Source organism: Sturnira hondurensis, unplaced genomic scaffold, assembly GCF_014824575.4.
Source record: "Sturnira hondurensis isolate 20B ecotype Veracruz unplaced genomic scaffold, ASM1482457v3 Scaffold0025370, whole genome shotgun sequence".
Taxonomy (NCBI): domain Eukaryota; kingdom Metazoa; phylum Chordata; class Mammalia; order Chiroptera; family Phyllostomidae; genus Sturnira; species Sturnira hondurensis.
Window position 1 is genome coordinate 13,973,832 of NW_028098001.1, and position 25,917 is coordinate 13,999,748.

Consider the following 25,917-nt stretch of genomic DNA (forward strand, 5'->3'; position numbering starts at 1 on the left):
GTCCAATACATGGTAATATACAACATTGTGAAAAGTATAGAGAATATATAAACCAATGCTGATCTTGAGGTTGTGGTTTAAGGATATATGTCATTGTATAGGAGACTATTACCTAAGTTTCACTAATAAACATATTAAACGGTATCTCTTTAGAGCTAAAAACTCATTGAAAATTTCTTCTTGGTTAAAAGACAATACTCACCAATGGAGAAGTGGAAAATAAGAATGAGTAGTTCACATAAACTTTGTGAAGCTGGTAGTAGGTAAGGGTTCATAAAAAGTACAGGTACTCAGCCAATATATAGACATTTGTAGCAAAAGAGTAGAAGGCAATTTAGTGTGTAAAGATTGTTGTTAATTGTGCTGGAACAACAAAGAGGCTTGTAAGTGATAGTGTAAGATAAACTCAATATAAAATAAAATAATGCAGTATTGGCCCTGGCTGGTGTAGCTTGGTGGATTGAGCATGGGCCTGCGAACCAGAGGATTGCGGTTCGATTCCCAGTCAGGGCACCTGCCTAGGTTGCAGGCGGATTCCCTGCAGGCCAACTCCCAGCAGGGAACGCACGAAAGGCAACCATACATTGATGTTTCTCTCCCTCTCTCCTTCCCCTCTAAAGATAAGTAAATAAAATAAAATTAAAAAAAAAATAAATAAAAAAATAAAATAAAATAATGCAGTATTTTTATGCACATGGATCTTTTCAATATTTCTACTTTCCCCAGACCTAGATCTGGATTGAGTTCTCAGTTCTCCATAATGTAGACATAGAGAGGTGAAAAGCTGCACACTACACAGGTCTGGGGAAACTGTCACACACTACGTATGTGTTCAGAGAGGTTAGGCAAGGATAGCCCTTCAGCACAGCTCATCAGAGGTGATGCTTATCACTTTCTGTGATAAGCATCACAGAAAGGCACCAAGTCTTGCTAGGCACCAAGACTATCTAGAGCTTCTGCACAGATGTGACAAATTACTTTCAGTTATTTGTAACAAATCACTAAAGTGATTCTTTATCAGGATGAGGTGATGTAAGGATTTCTGAGTGGGGCATAGTGCCTCTTAGATGATTCTAAAATGTCCAACTTTGCCTATTTGTTGGGGGCTCCACTTTCACATTCTCCACTGAGAATTACCTCTTTGAAAATAGACACAAAACTAAGAATTTTAACATAGGAGGCAAGAACAGATCACTTCCATTTTTCAAACATTTTTTACCAAAATCCATAGTAAGAAATATATTTTACATCATGACCCACTACATTTACACATGAACACAAAACCAGACACTATTGAAACACAACTTTTGATTCAAAAAATACCATATGTTTGTTATTTTTTCTTCTAATTCATTCCATTGTATTTTTAAATGGTGATATTAATCAATGAAAGCAATTACCTCACCCATTAATGTGTAGTAATCCACAATTTTGAACAACAGTGAGTTAGCTTATAGTTTATAGTTTATAGTTTATAGCTAAGAGGAAAGTGTGTGCTAAAACTTGGAGGAAAATCTTGCTTCTAACACCATATGCCAGGTACACACACTCACCTTAGGACTTTTGCATTTGTTCTTTGTCTGGAATTCTCTTTTCCAATTTTTCCAGTTAGTTAACTCACTTTTTTCAGATCTTTGCTCAAAAGCAAGCTCCTCAAGAGCACCTTCTCTAGGCTTTTCTCGATGCCCTATTTAATGTTTCAACCACCCCAACACTCCCTATACTTTTTCCTGCTTTATTTTTCTACATAGTACTGTATACTATACAGTATACTGTTGGGAACCACCCTGCCTGGTTTCAGAAGCTGTAACCCCTTATGGCTAAGGCTGAGTGAGTGACTTTTGGACAACAAGCCACTAAGGAGACAAAGCTTATCTCCCTGGCAGGAGCACTGCTTCTGCTCCTTTTATTACATCTATAACTGGCCCCCAATGCTTGATCAGTTAGCCAATGACAGGTAAAATTCCTCAAGGAAGGAACAACCTAAGACAGGCATGATCATAGGGAGGCCCCATGATCATGGGGAAGAACTTGGGGGGCTACAGCAAAAGGGGGTGATGGACCCTGGACCCTTGGCTTTGACATAGCCTGAGTCCTCATTTTGTCTGCAAGAAGTGCCCTAATTTCTTGTCTGCCTTACTTCCCCTGACTGACTTAAGCCTGAAACAATGCCCATGGTGGGCGCAGCCGTGTGCTGGAAAAGGTGGGTTTCCTAGGGCAATTGGGCCTAAAAGAGAATATGTAAAATCCTGTGAAATCTGCTTTGTTCAGAATGTTCTCATTAAATGATAAGGGTCCAAGCAAGAAGTGAGTTTGTTATTCAAAGCTTTATGGCTCTTTAGCTATCTGATCCTGACTCAAAACAGGCCCTCAGAGTTCTTTGTATGCTTGATTCTCACTGCCTGGTAATGATTAATGAGCTTTACCTGTATTCTTGTGCAAAATGAACCCAATAAAATCTTGTCAAGGGAAGGGTTAGGGAGCTCTCCTCTTGAGGGAGTAACCTTGCCATCCCTTTTCCTCCAGAGGACTCTGTAGTCCGTGTGAATGTCTTATTTCTCATCCATAATGCCGAGGATACTGTGGGCCAGTGTCTGCGTCAGTATACTACTTCTCTATAGTGTTATAGAATAATCAATCACCCATCTGACACACTAAATGACTTCAGTAATGTGTGTATTATCTGTCTCTTTCTAATAATACATCAGCTGTACAGGCCAGGAGATTTTTTTTTAAATTGACTTTGGAGAGACAAAGGGGTTGGGGGGTCAGCGAGAGAGAGGGAGAAACATCCATTCATTGTCCACTTATTTATGCATTCATTGGTTGATTCTTTTAAAAATTGTGTTTATTTATTGATTTTAGAGAGAGAGGGATGGGAGAGAGAAAGAGAGAAACATCTATCTGTCGTTCCAACTGTTTATGCATTCACTGGTTTCTTCTTGTATGTGCCCTGACCAGAGATCAAATCTGCAACCTTGGTATATCAGGACCATGCTCTAACCATCTGGGCTACCCAGCCAGGGCAGGCCAGGGGATTTTTATTTGTATTACTTACCATGTATTCCCAGTGCCTAGAACAAAACCTGGAACCCAGTAAATGAATAGTTGGCTGACTGAATGAATATGTGAAAAACATTCTGTCTCAAATGAAATACAGTCCAGCAGAGGAAGTAATTAAATGTAATTCTAGAATTTATTTCTGTTCTAAGAACAAATTAAAGAGAGTTTAATTTGTTACCTATGGCTGCATATATTTAAATCCCTTTATTTCTCCCAACTCTCCCACACCTCAGCAGCTGTGCTGAGCCCCTTCTCCTCTTAACCTCCATCCTCAACTGTTTCCTTGAAGTTCTCCTGCAACAACCACCTACCTGAGCTTTTGTCCTTCTTTCCTCCTCCTTATGCTGCATTATCTCCATTACAACAGTGCCCAGAGAGTCCTCTGTTCTGACTCCTCTGCTTTGCTGGGTGGCATTGGCCCCCCAAGAGCAGCTGCATATTCTGTGCCCCACCTCTCTCCCTCCTGTGGGGCCACCCCATAAACATGTTATAGACATGCTTGTCTTATCAATGAATCTGGGACAAAAATATGGCATTTTGGAATAAATTTCCTATTAAAATATTGAACTAAGAAAGATTGAATGAGAAGGGCTCAGCTTTTATTTTTTAACAATAACAAAATTATTAGAGAAAACAAAGTTTTACAGAAGCCTAATGAGGACTCAAATCAACTGAATAAAAGGAAGAAATGGAAAGCACATTTCTTACTAAGCACAGTTATTAAATTGGATCCATTCCATTGGACACCCAATTTTCAGGCTGGTATCTCCCAGTATAACATAGCAACATACTCACAAATTTGACTTTCAATTACACAGCACCAGTTAAGACTTTCTCAATAGAGATGATATATACAATTAAACCAATCTTCCTACCCTCTTGTTTCACCTGGTGTTTGACACCTTTTAGAGAGGAAAAAATAGAGATGATGGTTTGGTTATTTTCTGAGCATCTCCCTTCTCCTCAACTAGTCTGCTTTGTAGAAATATATATTTTGAAATATATATATTTTTAATATATTAAATTTTTTATTCATTCTGACTTAAAAAATGATTTTTATAGATTTAGATTAAGAAACATGATACAGACTAGGAAGAATCAGGAATATTTCAAAATATTTCACATCAGAACTGGATAAAACTTCAATTAATGTTTTTGAATGTTCATACAGATCATTCCTTTATTTCTAAAGTTCACATTGGAAACTTATTCCTTGCTTTTTGTACAGGAAAGCAATATACAAATTCTGGAGATTCTGTTCACTTATCACAGGTTAGACCTGCTTCCTCATCACCTTGGAATTATCTCCAGCTTCTCAGGGATCACTTCTCCACATGAATATTCTGTTCTGTTCCCTGGAGCTTCGTATATGACATTGTGAACTGAATTTTACCTACTTTCTAAGTGCTAAAAGTTTTTTGTTTCATGTTGACCACCTTAAATTGACAAATAATTTTAATGTAATCTATTTAAACTGATTTTCCTTATTATAAAGTTATTTTAAGTATATTGTACTGATTATACTATTATAGTTGTCCCATTTTTTCTCCCTTCAACTCCCCTCCACCCTATATGCCCCCACCAACCAGCATTACCCCCACCCCCTTAGTTCATGTCCATGGGTCCTACATGTAAGTTCTTTGGCTTCTCCATTTTCTATACTATTCTTAACCACCCCCTGTCTATTTTGTGCCCACAAATTATGCTTCTTATTCCCTGCATTATTTTCCCCATTCTCCCCCGTCCCTCTTCCCACTGATAACCCTCCATGTGATCTCCATTTCTGTGATTCTGTTCCTGTTGTAGTTGTTTGCTTAGTTTGTTTTTGTTTAGATTCAGTTGTTGATAGTCGTAAGTTTGTTGTCATTTTATTATTCATATTTTTGATCATATTCTTTTTCATAGATAAGGCCTTTTAACATTTCATATAAAAGGGCTTGTTAATGACGAACTCCTTTAACTTGTCCTTATCTGGGAAGTGCTTTATCTGCCCTTCCATTCTAAATGACAGCTTTGCTGGATAGCATGATGTGGAATATAGGCCCTTGCCTTTCATGACTTTAAATCCTTTTTTCCAGTCCTTTCTTGCCTGAAAGATTTCTTTTGAGAAATCAGCTGATAATCTTATGGGCACTTCTTTGTAGGAGTGCTGTCTCCTTTTCTGGCTGCTTTTACAATTCTGTCCTTATGTTAAATCTTGGCTAATGTAATTATGATGTGCCTTGGTGCGTTCCTCCTTGGGTCCACCTTCCTTGGGACTCTCTGAGTTTCCTGGACTTCCTGAAAGTCTATTTCCTTCACCAGATTAGAGAAGTTCTCCTTCATTATGTTTTTTAAATAAGTTTTTAATTTCTTGGTCTTCCTCTTCTTCTGGGACCTCTATGATTTGGATATTGAAATGTTTAAAGTTGTCCCAAAGGTTCCTAAGCCTCTCCTCATTTTTTTGAATTCTTGTTTCTTCATTCTTTTCTGGTTGAGTATTTATTTCTTCCTTGTGCTCCAAATCGTTGATTTGAGTCCTGGTTTCCTTCCCTTTGCTGATGGTTCCCTGTATATTATTCTTTATTTCATCTTGCATAGCCCACATTCTTTCCTCTATTTTGTGACCATACTCAACTATTTCTAGAAGTGAGCATCCTGATTACCAGTGTTTTGAACTCTGCATCTTATAGATTTGTTATCTCTTCATCACTTAGTTTTGTTTTTGGAGTTTTGATCTATTCTTTTATTTGGGCCATATTTCTTTGTCTTGGAATACCTGTTAAACTGTAAGGGGCAGAGCCTTAGATATTCACCAGGGTGGAGCAACCCGCTTCACTGAGTTGTGGTGCAGTATGTGAGTGAGGTGTCAGAGAGGGAACAGTGCTGCGTGCTCAGCTCTGGTCCAGCTATCAGTCACTTCCTCCACTACCCACAAGCAAATTGGGACCATCTGGTGTTGATTTTTAGGTAGGTGGTTTTGTGTATGTTCTAGGACCTTGTGGGCTTCTCTGTTGAACTCTCCTATGAGGTTGGAATTTTCTCCCATCCCCACAACTCTCACAGGTTTTGATAGCCAAAGGTTTTGAAGTTTTATTTTCCCACACTGGAACCCTGGATTTCATAGTCTGTCTTGCTCCCCAGTTGTTCCTTCTGGTTTATCTGCATGCAAATGTGGACCCACCTGGTCTTCCAGCAACTACCTTGCAGTATGTCCTTTTTGACCCAGCTGCCCATCTGTGACCCTCCTACCAGTCTAAATGAATGTTTCTTCTTTAAGTCCTTCATTGTCTGACTTTCATACAATTCTATTTTCTGGCAGTTCTGGTTATTTTTTGTTTTCAAATTTTTTTTTTCAATTAATGTTTTCAAAATTTTTGTTATCTTTATTTTGGTTGTGTGAGGAGGCAAAGTATATCTACCTAAGACTCCATCTTGGCCAGAAGTCCTATAAAGTTATTTCTAACTTATTTTTAAATTATCCTGAAAGCTCAGTGTGTCTAGCACAAACAGTAACCCTCTAACTTAATCAACATGGAGTTTCCGTTTTTGGAAAGCCTCCTGGTTTGACTGTTACATACCCAACATGTATTGTTTTGTGATTAAGAATAAGTTTTTAGAATAACAGTACCTGTTTGAGTTATAGAAATATATTTTTTATGATAAGGATACTATTTAATATTTCCTTGCCTTTCTTTTTAGAGATTAATTTCAGTCTATAACTTGACCTTGGATTGCATGTATGCTTTTAAATAACTGTGATGGTATTTATTTCTTTAAAATATCACAAGACATGTTAAATCATATTTTCTACTTCTTAATAATGACTCATTTTTTGAAAATTGAGCAGAATAAATGATTAGATAGTTCTCAGTTTTCTTGTGACATTACAACTCTAGGCCTGAAATGTCTTCTACAAGAGGACCTGGATTGAGGTTAAGCTGAGTTTTAGAGTATAGGTGTACATTTCATGTGGGCAAAGACAGCCCTGCCATAGAGTTTGCAGTAGATTTTGGTGCCCCACCCATATCCCTTGACCAGAGCAGTGAACTCATCTCCCAGCTACTGTTTTCCAGCCTTCTTTCTTCCATGTTAGAGCACTCTGTAGAGCCATTCATACTCCTTTCTCATGGCATCAGGTTGAAGCTACACTTCAGCTGAAACCACAGCTTTGCTCATTTTCTTTCTCTGTCCCATCTTCAATTCCTTCCTCAAAATAAAGTTTCTCACACTAGCATTAGTGTTTGGAACTCTGCTTCTAGTGAATCTAACCCAAGATAGAACTTGAGGGAGCAGCACTTCTCTTTGACTTGTTCCACCTTATCCCATCTTGCCCCCATTGCTCCAAGGAATAGAGCACTCTGGGGAAAATTGAGAAAATTTCATGTTTGTTTTTGAGATTTTTTTGCTATCTTAAAAATGATAACAGATGAAAACTCATCCTGTAAATTTTAATTTTTGGTCTGGTCAGGATAGTTCAAACATTCTTCTTTTTATAGAACTGTTGATCTCCTTTTTTTGATTTGAGTTAGTTGATTAGACACATTTTTTCCTATGCTAACTTTCTTCTTCCAAATCTTTCTTCAGTAGTTTTTAGATGTTTATATTGGGATTGTGGAGGATCAGAAATATTCCTTAGCACTGGACCAGTCCAGTTCAACCCCAATGCAGATGAATGGTTGGAAACTGAAGGCTGCTGCAAACACCTATATCTGAGAAATTCATGCATCTGCTTCATATTGGAAATGAGAATTGAACCTATAGTGATTTCATTTCTCCTTTCAAGTCTTGAGCAAATGCTCCCTATTTGCAAACGCTAATTGCATTTAGAATATTGGGGGTAAGGGAGATAGGGAAATGTAATTCCTAGGCTTCTATCCTCTGTGATACAGATGAAGCCTAGTAGCAAATGGGAAGAGGGTAGTGGGGAGGGAATGGGAGTGTAGGGAATACCACTTACCAAAAGAGCAAAGCATTTAGTAAACCGTCTTGTCCACTCTGATGATTACATTTAACCAAAGACGGATCCATCTTTTTTTTGGAACTAGACAAAGGGAATAATTTAGCATATTGAATATGTCTAATTTAAGTTGGCATTAATATTTGATATCAGTTCTCTGACTTAAACAATGAAATAATGAGATATAAATAAAAACAAACCCAAAACTAGTTTAAAGCATAAAACTTTGGTTTTTTGTAAGTTAAAGGAAAGTTGTAAGGTATGAAATTAGATTTGTTTAGATGTAAAAAAAAGATGTGTACTTAAAACATTGAAGACAGAGATGGCTTCATTTGAGACTGATTTTGAATTCTAAGGAGATATTTGTGATAAGAAAAATAAAATTTAGTTGTCAGAGACATATGGTTGGTTACAAATGGAGTTCAGATAGGACTCCTAGAAAATGTGAATTATAAAGATAAAACAAAACAATAAAACTGAGAAGCCTAAAACAGAAAATTTTGTTTTCTTATTAATGAAATATGAGTTTAGGTGTCTCATTCCCAACACTGGACAGAGGACCTGAAAATTTGGCTGATCTAGAGAAAGATGGAAGGAAGCATTGAGTGAGTGGAGATAAGTAAAATATTCTTGCAAATAATGAAATTTCTGGTACCCCATCTTTAGCCATATTCTGTTTGGTGTGTGTATTTATGCTCACGTGTATGTGATTTGAAGTATGATCACAATTTTCCTAAAGGTTTGGGAATTTGAGAGCAGAGGAGACTTGCGAGTAAAGTACTCCAGAGTAGACGTGGCATGATGGCATGTTCAGAATCACTACATTACACAACTGCTGAAGGTGCTGTGCACATTGTCTTCTGGGTGAATGGTACCTCTAAGAGTGCAGTGTACTGTGGAATCAGGCAGGTGGCCTGGGCTAGGCTTACAGAATTTCATTAGTCCAGAATGATGCTGGGGCAGCAGAATGAATGGAAAGGACTAGGAGAAGAATTGAGATATAGCCCTGCCAGTCAGGGATCAGCAATATAATACATGAGCCAAGGTGGTAAAAGCCTATGAGGAGAATCTGTACTTAAAGGTCCTAAAAGATGACACACTGAAACTTATTATTAGTACACTAAAAAATGCTTGGTACTAGGGTAATGGATAACATGGACTGATCAAGACATGATTACATCCTTGTCTGTTCCCCCTACCCAAACCTTGCCACACCCACCTTAGGCCATCCTATATGCTTTAACCTATACACAAATGTAACTTAAAAGCAAACTTTGGGGAAGAGGGTGGATAAGCAGAGAATTGATTGAGGCTTCTGCTATCTAATGCATTGGAGGCCCTAAATAGATATTACATTTTGTTATTAAGAATTAAAGAAAGTTCTATTTCTTTGCATTTTGGAGACTGAAATTTGTAGCATTATCTTTGTCTGTCCTTGTTGTATGTAAGGGCTGTGCCATGAAAAGTAATACAATAGGAGAAAAAAATCCTACCATGGCAATTCTCTCTTCAATCTAAAGTGATTATTTTAACTCTTTTACCTAAGGAATGTTTAGAACTAAAATACAGCAAGACAAACAAGAATGAAAAAAGTTTTTTTTTTTTCATTTTTAGTACTTACAAAGCGACAAGAAAAAAAGAAATCACTTTCTTTCTGGTGAGAACTGCTTTGTGGGGGTCAAGCATCAAGAATGTAATTTAAATTTAATACACAATCAATCATGGAGGTAAGTTTTGGTCCTTTTGCTCTGGTAAACACAAATTTATATATACTAGCTATTAAAATTCTTAGACATACAAAGAGAAAAAGTAGCATAATTGTGGGATATAAAATAGTTAATATGTTGATTTGTGGTCAACTCATAAGAAATTTGATAACAAATCTAGCTCATTATCTTTTACTACTATACACCAATTTTACTTTTTAAGGGATTGAAGATTTAATATAAGGTGAAAACAAAGGAAATAGAAGAATATGTGAATATGTTTCTGGTATTGAGGTGGAAATAGCATTTCTAAGCATTGAACAATGAAAAACGTCAGAAAGAAAAAACATCTGATGGAAATAAAAACTCTTCAATATATGTAACATATATAATTATGTATCTGACATGAAATGTGTATTTATCATAAATAATATAGACAAAATAGATATTTTAATATATAATCTGTTCCTATGACTAAGTTAAAAATCCCAGTAGAAAAATGAATAAATTAAAAAGGAAATATATATAAGGAGAATTTTAATACCACAAGTAATAATGGACAAGTAAATTAATAACAAAATATGCTCTATGTGGCAAATAAAATTACCAAGGCTTAAAACAATGATAGTGTGGGCAAAGGCACAGTGTCACGGGCACCCTCACTCACTGTTGTGGGGAGTATGATTTGGGATCAATATTTGGTTCATAGAGACTGTGTCCCGAGTAAGTAGCACAGTGCCTAGCATAATCCATGTTCAATATTCTTTTGTTGAATAAATGAACTTTTATAAAAGTATCTTTGGGAAAAAGCTTGAAAAGTGTTGAAATTTCATAGTACTTTTCATTAACTCCAATTTTTAGGAGTATATCTGATGAAGAAAAATTTGTATAATTTTTAGACATTAAATTGTTGGAATTACTAATTAATTTTTCTCAAACAGAAATGTAGGAAAAAGCAAAGGCCAATGATTATAATTCTTAGTGAATTCACACCATTTGGTAAAGTTACAGAATAAAACTTGCAATGGCATAGGCAATGAGTTAGTTTATCATCACTGTGCTAATATGTGTATTATAATTTAGGGGAGTAAATTCACTCTTCTACAGCAAATATATTCTAATAAGTACTATTTGCTATAACAAACATATTAAGTCAATTTCTTACAATAAACATCTAAAACAAGATTTGTAGTATTCATAGCCTCAGGACAATAGTTATATTCCATAGATGATGAGAAAGAATTTTTGTAGCACTTAAAATCTTATTTGCCTTTCTCAACAAAACATCTAGATAAATTCAATTTTATGATGACAAGGTACAGAACATATGAAGATTTAATGTAAACAGGATCTTCAACCCAAGCTGCTAATCCTCTCTGTTTGACACCTTCATGGTATCTGGTTTATAAATTTCCTCAAACTTCTTTCTATTGACAACAAAGTGGATTGCCTGGTCTGATGTTTTATGCTCTCAAATGCTTTTATTCCTAAGATTTCTCGCTAAATACTCTAGTGATTTAGGATCTATGATTTTAAATATAGTTGTAAACAAGGCAGAATCAGAGGATAAACTTATGGTTTTATAACTTCAACATCTTAAGAATAAATTAATATTTATGTACAAATATATTTATCAGCATAATGATGAAAAATAATTTAAAACATCAAAATAGAAAATGATTAAATATGATACATCAATGATGGAATACTCTGAAGGCATTAAAATGGTATTTTTAAAGTATGTAAAGGCACAAAGACACTCTATGATATGTTATGTGAATAAAATACTGTATAAAATTGTGTATACGGTGATCTCATTTTTGTTATATGGATGAAAAACAGGATGCCAGCACATTAAAGAGTGATTATTGCAGGGGTGGTGTAAATATAGACCATTTTATTTATTTTATTTTATTATTTACTTTCTGTATATTCCAAAATATCTGCAATGAGAGCATAGTAAAAGTACTAAAAGTACTTTTAGTACTTTTATAATATTTAGAAAATTATAAATTACATTTATAATTTTATTAATGTTTTTTATTTTTAAATTAATTAATTTTTAAAATATTTTATTTATTTATTTTTAGAGAGGGGGAGGGAGGGCTCAAGAGAGGGAAAGAAACTTCATTGTGTGCTTGCCTCTCATTCTCCTCCTACTGGGGACCTGGTTTGCAACCCAGGCATGTGCCCTGACTGGGAATCGAACCAGCGACTCTCTTTCTGCAGGCCAGAGCTCAATTCACTGAGCCATACTAGCCAGGCCAGAGCTTATTAATGTTTTTTAAATTTTCACTATGATAACTTTATCTTAGGCATATAAATTAGGATAGACCAAGATGAAAATAGGAGCCCTAAAATAATTATGAACAATAATTATGTTTTTGTTAAAATTGAAATTATAACACAAGGGAAGTTTATACATTAAGTACCAGTCATTGATTGTAACCTGAAAATAAAGAGATGTCTGGAATTGACCAGACATCAATTGACCTAAAAGATCATTTATATCTATTTATATAATAATCTTCATTTTGCCTTCTCAAAATTGAATTATTTTCACCTAAAGCTCTTCACTGAGTTCACTTCACTCACTTTTTGGTAAAGTAATGGACTCTAGTTTTGGACTCTAGCCAAGATGCATAGGATTTCTAAGGCTAAGTATGAATCAGTAAAATAAGGATGAAAACATTTATATTGACAAGTACACTTTTATACACACAACAGGTGTAAAGCAGTGTTTGGGTTATGAAAGGAAAAATAGAATATAAAAAATCACAACCTGCCTCAAGAAAGTAAGAGTCTATTGGGAAGAGAAGGATGCAAACAAAGTGAAGCACATTTCGTAGAGGAAATGTTATGGAACCAACGTACTTCATGTGTGGGGGCCTCTGACCATCCCGTAGAATCTTTTATGTGGATTTAGACGGTAAATAAGGGAAGCAAGAAAAGGTGTAAGAAAGAATATGAAGTTGTAAAACCCATGTCATGTTGAGAAAGATGACAACAGAAATAATAATAAACTTTTTGAGGTACTTACCTTGTGTGAGGTACTCTTTTAGTACTTTACATATACTAATATAGGGTGGGGCAAAGTAGGTTTACAGTTGTGAGTAAGCAAAACACAGAGCTTATTCTTGTACAATTATTTGTTAATCATTATCTTATTTTCCATGTGAATAACTGTGAACCTTCTCTTGCCCAACCCTGTATAGACAGTGGAAGAGGAGGTAGAAGGGCAGGGGGGTTAGATAATAACCCCTGTGCCCCAGACAAAGAATGCTGGAAGGAGAGGAGTGTCGTGGAGGCCAATCACTGGTAACACTGGGAAGTCAAAGATCACGTGTTCAGATATCATGTTCAAATATCCTTTGTAAACCATGATCCTGGACAAGATTTTTACCCTCTTAGAATTTTAATATATTATTCTGTGAAATAAATATAATGATACTGACAGGACAGTAGATATTATCCATCTAATAATTGTAAAGGTGCTTTGAAAACTACACAGTTTTATACTTCCCACTATACTTAGTGGGAAGAGGAAGAATAAGAAAAGAAATGGGATGAAAAGGTTCAGGACCGCTGGAGCTAGAAGAGATAAGAGTCTCGCTAAGGAGCATAAGGTTAATATTTTCAAATGCTTCTGGTAAAGCAGGATAAGTAAAGAGTCAGCACTGTTAGTTTTGGCAATGTTGTTACTCATGATTTTTAAGAAAGAGTTTTAGTAAAGTTATGTAGACAGAAATTAGACTAGGAGTTGAAGTCAAAGTGAATGATAAATGTTTGAAGAATGAAGGGAGAATTATTCCTCTGAGTGTTCAGAGGAATGAAGAGGAGAAAGGTAGAAAGGCAGAGTTAAGGAACATTTAATTTAGAATTGGAGCACTTGTAGCGTGTTTGAAGATGAAGAAAGAAGCCAATAGGGAAGATAAGAGTGAAGGTAATGAAAAAAGAAAGATGTTATAAGGTAAGTTGTAATGGGTTGGAAGGCCAACCTTGGAAAAGAGTAAGGTCATTTCTTTTCAAAAGTGAAAGAAGAGAAAATTGATAAAGGTCTGAAGACAGTTTTAGGTAAAAAGAGAATGATTGAGAGAGTCTTATAGTAGAGAGTCTTTGTCATTTCAGTGCAGTCGCTCTGTAATCAGAGCCATAGGCTGAGTAAAAGAGAATGACCTTGGAAAAACTAAGGAGTGGAGATAGGTAGGAATGTTACCAGGAGAAAAGAAAATGGACTAGGGCAAGAAAAATGCTTGGAAAATTAAGGCAGAATTAGAAAAATATGAATAGAAAGTATATTTGTTTGTTTCTAGATCTTTCCCATAGTAGCTTTACCAGAGTCCTTTTTACCATTCTGAAACATAAAATGCCATGTCCAGTAATAACCATCTGTTTATCAGGAGTCTGCTGGCATTTAGTTTATCTGTGGTTTCTAAAGCATCTTTTTTACATTTTGTCCCTCTCTTCTTGTGTATCATGCCAACCCCAGTGCCAGACATTTTTATTGGTTGGGCTTCCAAATGTTTTCAGGCTAATTTTGTGGAAATTTGTCACTTGTTAGGCAGATTGGAAATACCTCTCCTCCATGAAATCTATATCATTTTTCTGAAATCAAAATTCCTGGCAAGCATTGTATGTTTAAGTAATTAATCTTCATTCATTGTCCAAAAGAGAAGTGGAAAATTGCCAAAGAAAGGAAGCTACTGTATAAATTGCAATTGAAAATGTCCTTGTTCTCTCTGGATTTCATGTTCCATATTAGTTTCTAACTCTTGTTCTTAGGGAAAATGGAAACAAAGTTTCCTGGGAAAAGCAGCTACAAACAATCTATAAACAAATGTGAGCATAGATGTGTTTCAGTAAAACTGTATTTACAAAAACAAGATTTGGCTTTCAAATTGTAGGTTGCCAACCTCTGAATAAGAGTTTTAAGAATATACTTTGGAAATAATGGAGTTGCTTTGAAACATATCAATGGCAAAATCATTCCCAACCAATTTTTATATTTGTAATTTAAAACAGTATTTGAGAGTTCTGAAAAGTTCTTTCTCTTAACAGTACAATTTTTCAGTCAATGTATATTTTTATTGTACCCTTCATATTTCCACAAAATTATGTTGTTTAACCAGGTACAAGATTATCAAGGCTAAGTACAGGTCATATTTCTAGTGAAATTTTCTCAGAACTCTTCCTTTAGAGGCTGTCATTGTCCTTTCTAAGGTAGAAACTGAAAATCTCTGTGAACAGATTAAGACTAATATTCTAAGCAGACCTCAGGGTGCTTCTCTACTTTCTCAGTGACATGTACATGATATCAGAGAAATTTTTGGAGATAACTTAGGCGAAGCTTTCATACATTGCAGTGATTTCAATTTCTGGTAAAGCAAGATGAAAAGAAAGCCTGGTGCAAAGAAAGGTTTTGTAGATGGAGTAGTTTTGTTCAAAGCAAAGCACAAAGTACTATGTCTACAGCAATTAAGCACTGACCCAGTCACGTGGAAAGCAGGTCTCCACTTAGGGTACATATCAAATTAATTTGCCCAAACTAAAATCAGTAATTCAATTATATTTATCAATTTGTGTTTCTGGTCACCAGCTAAATCATTTTTTTCTTGCATATGTATCCTCTAAATATTTATGATCAGTTATTGAGATTCAGGGTAAGTAATTATTTAGTTGAGGTCCACATACTTAGTGTCTTTAATCTGTAAGTCAGGGGCATAAATCAATAACTCTGTTTCTCTAAATACTTTTTTTTAGCTCTCCTGTGGCTCTTTTCATTTAATCTACATCTTTGCTAAACTGAGATTTCCAAAATTAAATGTAATATTCTAGGCTTACACAAAGATAGGCCATTGTTTTGTAGGCTTGTGATATGTTGTTTATTTGAGTCCCAAATAGCAATGGTATTTCATTGCCATCTCTCACTGCAAATTTATCTGTTTTGGTGTCTCAAATATCTCTGGTTCTCTTTCTCATGGTTGATTTTCGAGTCTCTCCCTCTTTTAAAAATTAGCATATGCACTGCTGAAGGAAGAGTGCTTTGTTTCCAAATTTTGTGATCCCCATCTGATACTTGTATTTTTTAATGGTAAACTGATTTGAATTATTTTCTGCCTGGAATTCTAATTTTTCTCAGGCCTTGATTATTTCTTTCTGTTGATAGTATTTATTGCCACTCTTCAGTTTAAATCATCTTGGGACCTACCTGTGAGCAGGGGTGGTTCATAGACCACACTCCAAGCTTATTCATGGCCATCAGGGTGAAGACAAGAGTGAGGCAGTCTAATCTGCTTTTGCAATTCAGTGATATCACCGCCTTGTGAAAAGGTGATTATATCTATCTGTATTTCAGATGCTGACTAATCATATTTTTCCTTTTCCCTGTATGAGTGTTGAAAGTTCGAAATTTTCACTTCAACATGCTGTCACCTCTTTATTCTGATGGGAGTCAAAGGTTCAGCTTTTCCTTTTAGAAAGTGAAGTAAGAGAGACAAGCGATTTCCCTCTAACGACAAGCTATGCTTCCTTCTGGATATCTTGCCTTAGCACTTACATGATTCTGTGATAGCCCTCTCTGGTGTCTACATTGAAATCAGTGTCTAGATCTGAGTTCTAAAAGCTTCCCCACTCCATGTAAACCCAAGGTAGCACTGTGAGGTGGTAACATTTTGTTAGCTCCACAAAATGGGGCCGGGCACTTAATATTCTAGGCTTCAGCCTTTCACTGTATCATGACCTCCAACTTTCTGACTGCAACTGTATAACAATTTCTCCTCTTCACTTTTTATCTTCTGGAAAAATATATTTGTCACATCCCCCCCCACCCCATTCTTACTTTTTAGACCCTTGACTAAGTGCCTTTTATCCTCATGATTTAGTATGCCATTTTCATCAGTGTTTTTACAACCCTCTTCCTACTACGTGACATTATTAAGTTGGTGACATAGGTTGTTCCTGATTTCAGTTCCTCTCACAATAAATCAGAGAGCAACTACCATAGATAAGACATTAGTGTGAAAATCTCAGCATGCAGGGTGAGGCTGAAGCATCTCCCTAATCCACAGAAACTGAGAAGGATCACATTAGATGGGTAAGGGGAATGGCTTCATTTTGACCACATCACCCGTCTTCCAGGTCAGCACAGCCCTGTACCAAAAGTGGCCCCCACTGTGCTTGTGGTTTCTCTAATGGGAAAAAGAGAACCCGAGGTGGTCATACAATTGTTAAACACTTCCTGGGAGGTCCACTTGGGTCTCATCTCATGAGGATCACTGGGGGAATCTGCAGAGCTCAACCTCTGAGGAGCAGATAGTGACAGAGGAGTTAGGTGGTACTTACAGCAAACGTCACTTAAATCTTGGTGGACTGCTTTCCTATTTGAAGTGGCACACAAGCAGGTATGACCATCTTCAGGACAAGTTGGTGGTCCTGGCTAGCCAGGGAGCCCAGCTGGCAATTCTTGATTTGAATCCCCTGCCACACTATCTGTGGAAACCATTCAATGCCTCTGCTCTTGTAAGGGAGAAAATGTAGAGTCCTGTTCAACTGCTGAGCATAGCTCCTAGTATTACCCCCCTGAGAAACTTGGCCATAGATGCATGGCAGCTGTGGAGCACATCCTATCACCTGCCTGGGCAGGGAGCCAAGTGACCCCACTCAATTGCAGAGCATAGCCTGTAGCCCCACCTGAGAGCCTGCACAGCAACCCAGAACAAGGATGAAGCAGTCTTTAGCCCCACCCAAATGCAGGGTACAGCTGGAAGTCTCTGCTGACCAGAGAGCCTGGCCATTGACCTCAACCAAAAGCAGAGCACAACCAACACCCCACACAATCACAAAGCCCAGCCTGTGGCCTTTCCCAACATCAGGGCACAACGTGTGGACTCCCTTGAACACAGTGTACAGCCAGCAGCACCATTAGTTAGGTAGCACAAGCCTGAGACCCCACTTGACCAGGAGTAATTGCAGTGAAAACCTGCAGCCCTGCCAACATTAATGTATAAATATGTAAAACTTACTGATAAATATATGGTCAAATTTATATTCTCTAATACTGAAATGGTGGTACATAAATCATTTAAAACTAAAGTTAAAAATACATGTATTAAAATAACTAATTGCAATAAGTTTTTGCTGGATATACAATATAAACATGTAAACTGTAACATCAATAACCTAAAATGTGTGTGAGGGGGTAAAATATAAATGAAATTAGAAATGAAAGAGGAAACATTACAACTAAAACCACAAAGGATCATAAGAGACTACTATAAACAATTATACGCCAACAAATTAGACAAACTAGAAGAAATGGATAAATTCCTAAAAACATAAAACTACCAATTCTGAATCACAAAGAAAAAATCTGAACACACCAACAATGAAATAAGGAGACTGACTCAGTAATCAAACAAAGAAAAGTTCAGGACCTGATGACTTTACTGGTGAATTCAACCAAACATTTACAGAAGAACTAATTCCAATCTTTCTCAAATTTTTCCAAATCTAGGAGAGAAGGGTACACTCCCAAGTTCATTTTGTGAGGCCAGCATTACACTAATATGAAGTCCAGATGAGGAAACTACAAGAAAAGTACAGGCCAACATTCCTGATGAATATAGATTTAAAATTCCCAACAAAGTGTTAGAAAACCAAAGGTAAGAGAAAATTATAAGATTTATATACCATGATCAGGTGAGATTCATCTCTGGGGTGCAAGAATGGTCTAACACATGCAAATCAATAAATGTGATACATTACAGTTATACAATGAAAGATAAAAATCATATGATTATTTTAATAAATGCAGAAATAGCATCATTTAATAATAAAAAACGAATAAATTGCATATAGAAGGAACATACCTCAAAGTAACAAAGGCCATGTGTAACACACCTACAGCTAAAATTATATTCAATGGGGAGAGTTTTAAAACTCTTCCTCTGGGAAGAGGAACAGGACAAAAGTGCTCACTCTCACCACTCATATTTAACACACTACTAGAAGTCCTATCCAGATCAATCAGGCAAGAAAAAAAAATAAAAACTTCCAAATCATAAAGAAGTAAAATTGTCTGTTTTCAGAATGCATGATCCTATATGCAGAAACCCTAAAGACACCACCAAAAAACTGGTAGATCTAATAAACAAATTTAGTAAAGATCTGGATACAAACATCATACAAAATTCAATTACATTTCTATACACTAACAATCAGTTTTCTGAAAAAGAAATAAAACAGTCTCATTTACAATGGTATCAAAAACAATAAAATACTTAGGAATAAATTTAACCAAAAGAGTGAAAGATCTATGCACTAAATACTGTACGACATTGATGATAGAATTTGAAGAGGACAGAAAGAGATGGGGAAATATCTTGTGTTCACAGATCAGAGGAATTATTATGGTTAAAATGTCTATACTTAAGCTATCTATAGATTCAGTGTCATGCTTATCAAAGTTCCAAATGCAATTTTACAGAAGTATAAAATCAATCCCAGAATTTGTATGGAACCCCAGATGACTCTAAACAGCCAAAGCAATCTTGAGTAAAAAGAACAGAACTGGTGGCATTATATTTCCTGATTTGAAATGATAACTACAGAGCTATACTAACCAAAATGCCGTGATACTGGAATAAAAACAGACAGACCAATGGAGCAGAATCAAGAGCTCAGAAATAAACCCCTGTATATATGACAACTAATATTTGACAAGGGAACCTGAATATTCAGTGGGGGGAAAGATAGTCTCTTCAATAAATGATGATGAGAAATTTGATAACCATATCCAGAAAAATGAATTTAAATCCCTATCTTATACCACTCACAGAAATTAACTTGCAGTGGATAAAGATTTGAAAATATAAAACCTGAAATCATAAAACTCCTAGAATAAAATTATAGGGGAAAAGCTCCTTGACATCAGTCCTTAATAAGAATTCATCTCACGGGGCACATTCTTTGGGTTCTTATTCTATACTGAGACTTTCCTATTCATGGAAACATTAAACTTCAAAATCACCACAAAGAAAGAAAGTAAAACAGAAAAGTAAAGAACCGACATTAAATATAAATAAAATGTGAAAATTATTTAAAAATTTTCTGGCTTCAATGTCCTTATACCAGAGATGTTTTGGAAACTTACACTGGGAATTCTAAGAGGCCAGGATTTTATGTAGTATTTCATCTAAATAGTCAAGAAGAAAAAATCTGAAGGTTTGGAAAAATATAATTTTAAACTGTGGGAAATTTAGCATGTAGAAATAGAAGAGTAATGGGGAGGGAACTAGGGACAACTATAACTGAAAAATTAAAAAAAAAAGAAAATTAACTTGAAATCCAGACTAATATTATAATTATCATTCAAATAAATAAACCCAGTTCATGCCACTGTAAAAAAAAAGAAGAAGAAATGGGACAAAATATGGCCACCTATCTTCAAAGAGGTGGAAAATATAGTTTTTGTGTCAGGTTGAAATATCTTAAATTAAAATTAAAGTACAAGTAAGAAAGGAAGTGAAAGGGAAATTGGGTAATATCTACCAGACTCTCTCATACCATAAAAATAACTTGATTTACTGTTAATTTTAAGATATAGGATGCAAAAGTTAATATGACAGTTTTCAACCAGAGAGAGTATTGACTATAATAATCAGTTATTGAGCGTCCAAATGCTCTTCACAGGAGTAATAAAATGCGCGGTATATTTCCACTAATTGTAATGAAGATGATTTAATGATCTTTATAGTTTTTTAAAGTTTTGTGATTTTTTTTACAGTTTTTTAAGTTCTCCAAAACTGTTTAAAATGGTTTTAGAGAACTGTTTTAAAACAAAAAAAAAATTCTTAAGTTGGTCTTTTGTACAGAAGACACCAAATTTTTCTGATATAAATTTTGCTTAATAGATAAAGGAATCCAATAACCTTAGCTCATTTATTTCTTGTTTTCCTCACTATGTCTTGTATTTGTTCCCTCAGCTTGGTCTATGTGTCTACTTTGTTTTGACATTAGTGAATGATATTTAATATGGAAACATTCACCAAAAGAACATTACCCTTTGACAGAACCAAGAATAATCCCACTCCCAAAGCAAAACTCTGAAAATACATAATTTTCTACCCTAGTCCCATCTGACAGAGCCTGAAAATATAGGCTGCAAAGCATAGGAAACAAAAATTTACCTCCATGCAAATATTTTATATGCATTTATTTACATAAATTTAAACTTCTCATTTATTTAAAATAGAACAGAACTGTGGAAAGCAAAAACCCTAGCCTCTCCATTTGCCTTTAATGTACTCTAATTTTAATGGAAATCAGTGATAGAGTATATTCTCCATGTATTAACTGTATTAACATACTCTATGATAAAATTCAGGAAAGTATTTTTAGCACAATGATTTATGTTCTGTACATATCATTTACATAGAAAAAACTTAACACAACTATTTAAACATAGAAGGGATATATTCATTTATGAAAAATATAGAAAATGGAATTTGTTATTGTAGTCTGTTATTAGTTTTTCAGGTTTTTGTTTAGTTCCTATTGTGTATGTGTGAAGCACTGTGCTTAGGTTGATTGGAGGAACATTAATGACATAGACATAGAACCTTCTTTCAAACTGGGAATTAGGGTGGGTGGAGTGGGGATGAGCAAGCAAAATCCAGTTTGCATCTACACTGTAAGTACTGTTTGACAAACTGCTGGCTGTTCTGACAGTCTCTTTTAATAGGGACTGGGTGTTTTAGAATAGAGCTAATTTTATGAGAAAAACAGACTGACATAATAATGAGGCCTTAGTTGTCCTGTGGGAGGGGAGAATTTTAGTGTGACATATATTAGTTTCCGGCTCAGACTGCCATGTAAAAGCTATATGTAGATGCCACACGTGATACTTTTGGGTAAGATGTTGGGAACTCGGAACTAATTTGTGACCTTATATCTGAGTGTAATGCAAAGGGGGCTGAAAGAATTCTCTTTGTTGGACATGGAATATCAGGCAGCAGGTACTTCAAAAGTCCCAAAGTGGGTTCAGAGGGTAATTAGTGGACAGCAGAATGGCAGGGTGGTACAAAGGCAGACCAGAAAGGAGATGTACATGGTAGGTGACTAGATTTGTAACCCTGGAGTACTCAAACAATTAGTGGTAGTGGGTGGTCATATGTGAAACTCTTTAAGGGACAAGTGTGTTTGTAGAAAATTGTAAATGCCCTGAAAGAGGCATGTACAGATTGCTGTGGAAGTTCCAATGAGTGAGAAAGTACTAGATAGGAGGGGCAGTAAGAGTCTTGTGAGGGGGACTTCTGGCCAAGATGGAGGCGTAGGTGGAAATGCTGTACCTCCTTGCACAACCAACTTTAAGGACAATAAAGATTTAGAAACAAAAACACAACCAAAACAGACAGAAAAGTGAGTGCCAAAGTCTGACAACAATGAACATTCATACAGACCAGTAAGAGAGATGGAGTTGGTGGCCATTGGAGCGGGGTCCCGGCAGGAGGAGGCAGTGATTGGCAACCTGGGCGGGTGAGGAACAGAAACTCAGTAAGGCTCACAAGGCGGCTGGCTGACCATGGACACACATTTGTGTGCAGAGAAACAGGCAGGTTTAAAAACAGTCAGTGAGACAGACCACGCAACCCAGGGCCCCAGCGATGGGAAATAAAGCCTAAAAGCACTGATTGGAAAAACTTTTGGGGGTTGAGGTGCCGGAAGAGGCTCCTAACCTCACTGGGGAGAAGGGAGAGTTCACTGGGGAGACCCACAGGATCCTAGAACAAACACAACCCCACCCACCCAGGAACCAACACCAGAAGGGCCCAGTTTGCCTGTGGGAAGTGGCAAAGAGGACCAAAATCTGAGAGAGAGCAGAGCAAGCGCCATTATTCCCTCTCTGACCCTGCCCCCAGCCACAACCCAGCCACTAGATTGATGGGCCCCAGTGAACATGTCAGCTTTCGCCCCTCATAAGTAACAGATGTGAACAGACCAAAACATTATGTCTCAAGCAGAACAGCTCAAAGCTCCAGAGTCAATACTTCTAAGCGACTGAGAGATAGCCAGCCTATCAGATGCACAGTTCAAAATACTGGTGATCAGGATGCTCACTGAACTGGTTGATTTTAGCCACAAATTAGAAGAACATATGAAGGCTAAACCAATTGAAACAAAGGGAAATGCACAGGAAATCAATAGTGATGGAAAGGAAACTGGGACTCAAATCAATGGAGTGGACCAGAAGGAAAAAAGAAACGACCAAACAGAAAAGAAGGAAGAAACAAGAATTCAAAAAAATGAGGAGAGGCTTGGGAACCCCCAAGACATCTTTAAATATTCCAACATCTGAATTATAGGGTTACCAGAAGGAGAAGAGGAAGCGCAACAAGTGGAAAACGTATTTGAACAAATAATAAAGGAGAACTTCCCCAATCTAGCAAAGGAAATAGATTTCCAGGAAGTCCAGGAAGCTCAGGGAATCCCAGAGAAGGTGAGCCCAAGGAGGAATACACCAAGGTACATCATAATTACATGACCCAAGATTAAAATTCTCTCTTCTAGGAGAGAATCCTAGAAGCAGCAAGAGATAAGGGGACAGTCACCTACAAAGGACTTCTCATCAGACTGTCAGCTTATTTCTCAAAAGAGACCTCACAGGCAAGAAGGGGCTGGAAAGAAGTATTCCAAGTCGTGAAATCTGCAGACCTACATCCAAGATTGCTCTATCCAGCAAAGCTTTCATTTAGAATGGAAGGGCAGATAAAGTGCTTCTCAGATAAGGTCAAGTTCAAGGAGTTCATCATCACCAAGTCCTTACTAGATGAAATGTTAAAGGGACTTATCTAGGAAAAAGAAGATAAAAAATATAAACAGTGAAAGGACAGCAAACTCACAGTTACTAACAACCACACCTAAAGCAAAAGCAAACTAAGGAGACAGCTAGATCAGGAGCGAAACCATAGAAATGGAGATCACAAAGAGGGTTAGCAACAGGGGATTGGGAGGAGGAGAAGAGGGGGAGAAGGTAGAGAGAATAAGTAGCGTAGATGGTAGGTAGAAAATAGACAGAGGGGAGGGCAAGAATAATATGGGAAATGTAGAAGCTAAAGAACTTATGACACATGGACATGAACTAAAGCAGGGGAATGGGTGGGAGGGGGTGTGCAGGATGGAAGGGAATGAAGGGGGAGAAATGGGACAACTGTAATGGCATAATAAAATAAATTTAAAAAAAGAACCTTATGAAGAAGGCATCGGCATAAGTTCTTAGTGATATGTGGAGTTTGGATATTCAGAAATGGAAGTGCTTCATGTATGTAGAGAAGAAATCAGGCAATTTCATTCCAGTGTAAAAAGGGAAAGATCAGAGAAAATGCCAAAAAGTTAATTGTGGGTAAGGTTATAAAGGGAAGGAATAGTTATTATGGTCAAATGATTTAAAAAGAAGAGGAAAAGGACTAAAAACAGAGTATTAGATTTATTATCAATAAGCGAAAGGAGAACTGGTGAAGATTTCTTGGTGCCAAAGTATGGACAATGGATTTTTTATTAAAAATCTAATTGATTTTCTTATCATCAGTCCACATAGTTATTTCTTTAATTTTATAGCAGCAATATACATAGTACGCCTGAGTGACAGTTTAGACTAAGGCAAGGACCTAGATATTAGCAGCAATGTTCTTCCCTGTAGATGACATAATTTCTTTGAACTTAGTGGTGTTTTAGATTTTTGTCATTTAATAATCCTTGTCCCATCCTATGCAAGAAGAGTGAGGTGCCATTTTAGTGTCCATCTTTAAAGATGACCTTGTAAATTTAATGCTGTCTTAAAGGCAGCCACTAGAGGGCTCACTTTTTTTTAAATAAGGGGAAATTATAACTTGAAAATACTGTCCAATTAACTTAAAATAATACTTTCTGAAGAGGACTTAATCTAGTATAAAGGAAACTTAGTTACACTTTCAAGATTCAAGTTCTAATCCCAGTTCTTTTACTATTTTACCTGCTCTTGAATGTAATTCATGTCTCTGGTCCCTCTTCTATTATATACATGTTACTTCCCATCCCAGAAGATAAGAATTCCATAAAATGGAAGACATACTAAATATTTGTCAGTTATCTGTTTTGTTCTAAAAAATTATTTATTTTTCTGCTCTTCCAGCACACACGTATGAGTATGTGCCTGAGAGAGAGAGGGAGAGAGAAAGAGAGAAAGAGTGTGTAAAAACTTTAGGAGGAAAAGATGAGGTGCTTATAAATGCAATACAATGTAGTATCTTATTAATGTGGAACTAATCTTCAATGCATATAAATGATTGATTTGGCTGCCTTTCTTTAAGAGTTATATCACTTCATGCCCTAATTGTAGTCATTTCAATATTACATTTCTGCCAACTAATATGCAACCAACCCTGATATACAGCTGACCAAGGACAAATGAGCATTAGAAATATAAATCTAAAAATCTAAAGACAACTTTTTATGCTTTTCCTAGAGATAAAAGCTTCTCTATTAATTTTTGACACAAAGTAAAATATTACCTTATTAATTTAGGTGGAATCTAGAGAGAATAAAAAGCTTGGTCATATATTTCAAAATTTTCCCAATTCTACTATTGATTTTTGCCTGACATTGAACTTTTCCAATGAGAGAAAATAGGCCCAAGAGTTAACAGGGTCAGGTACAAGAATCAACTCTGACTAGGGGCCAGCAAAGGAAAATGCTATAATGGTAACCAAGATGCTGCAGTCACCTTTCTTGGGTAATATGATCTCCTGTAGTCTGCTGAACGATTTCTAAGGAACTCTCAGTCTTCCTCAATATGTAGGATTCTGTCATTTCTTTATATATAATATATGTGGCAATACACTTCCCAGGCCCCCTGCTACAAGTGGAAAAACGTTGTAGGAAAAAGGACTCATGGATATGGACAATAATGTGGTGATTGCTGGGGGAAAGGGGGCATAAGGGGTAAGGGAAACAAATACAATAATGGTTAAATTAGAAAAAGAAGGAAAAAGTGAGACATTCTGATTTTGAAAAATAGAGAGTAGCATTTGCGCTGCTAGGTCCAACTTTCTTTCCTTTCAGGCAGTTTTGAAATAGATCAATTATTTGAGGATATCTAACTTTTAATAGTGGAAAGCACTATAAATATAGTGAATTTGACTCTTGAACTCCTGGTTTCATTCATTTTATTCTAAA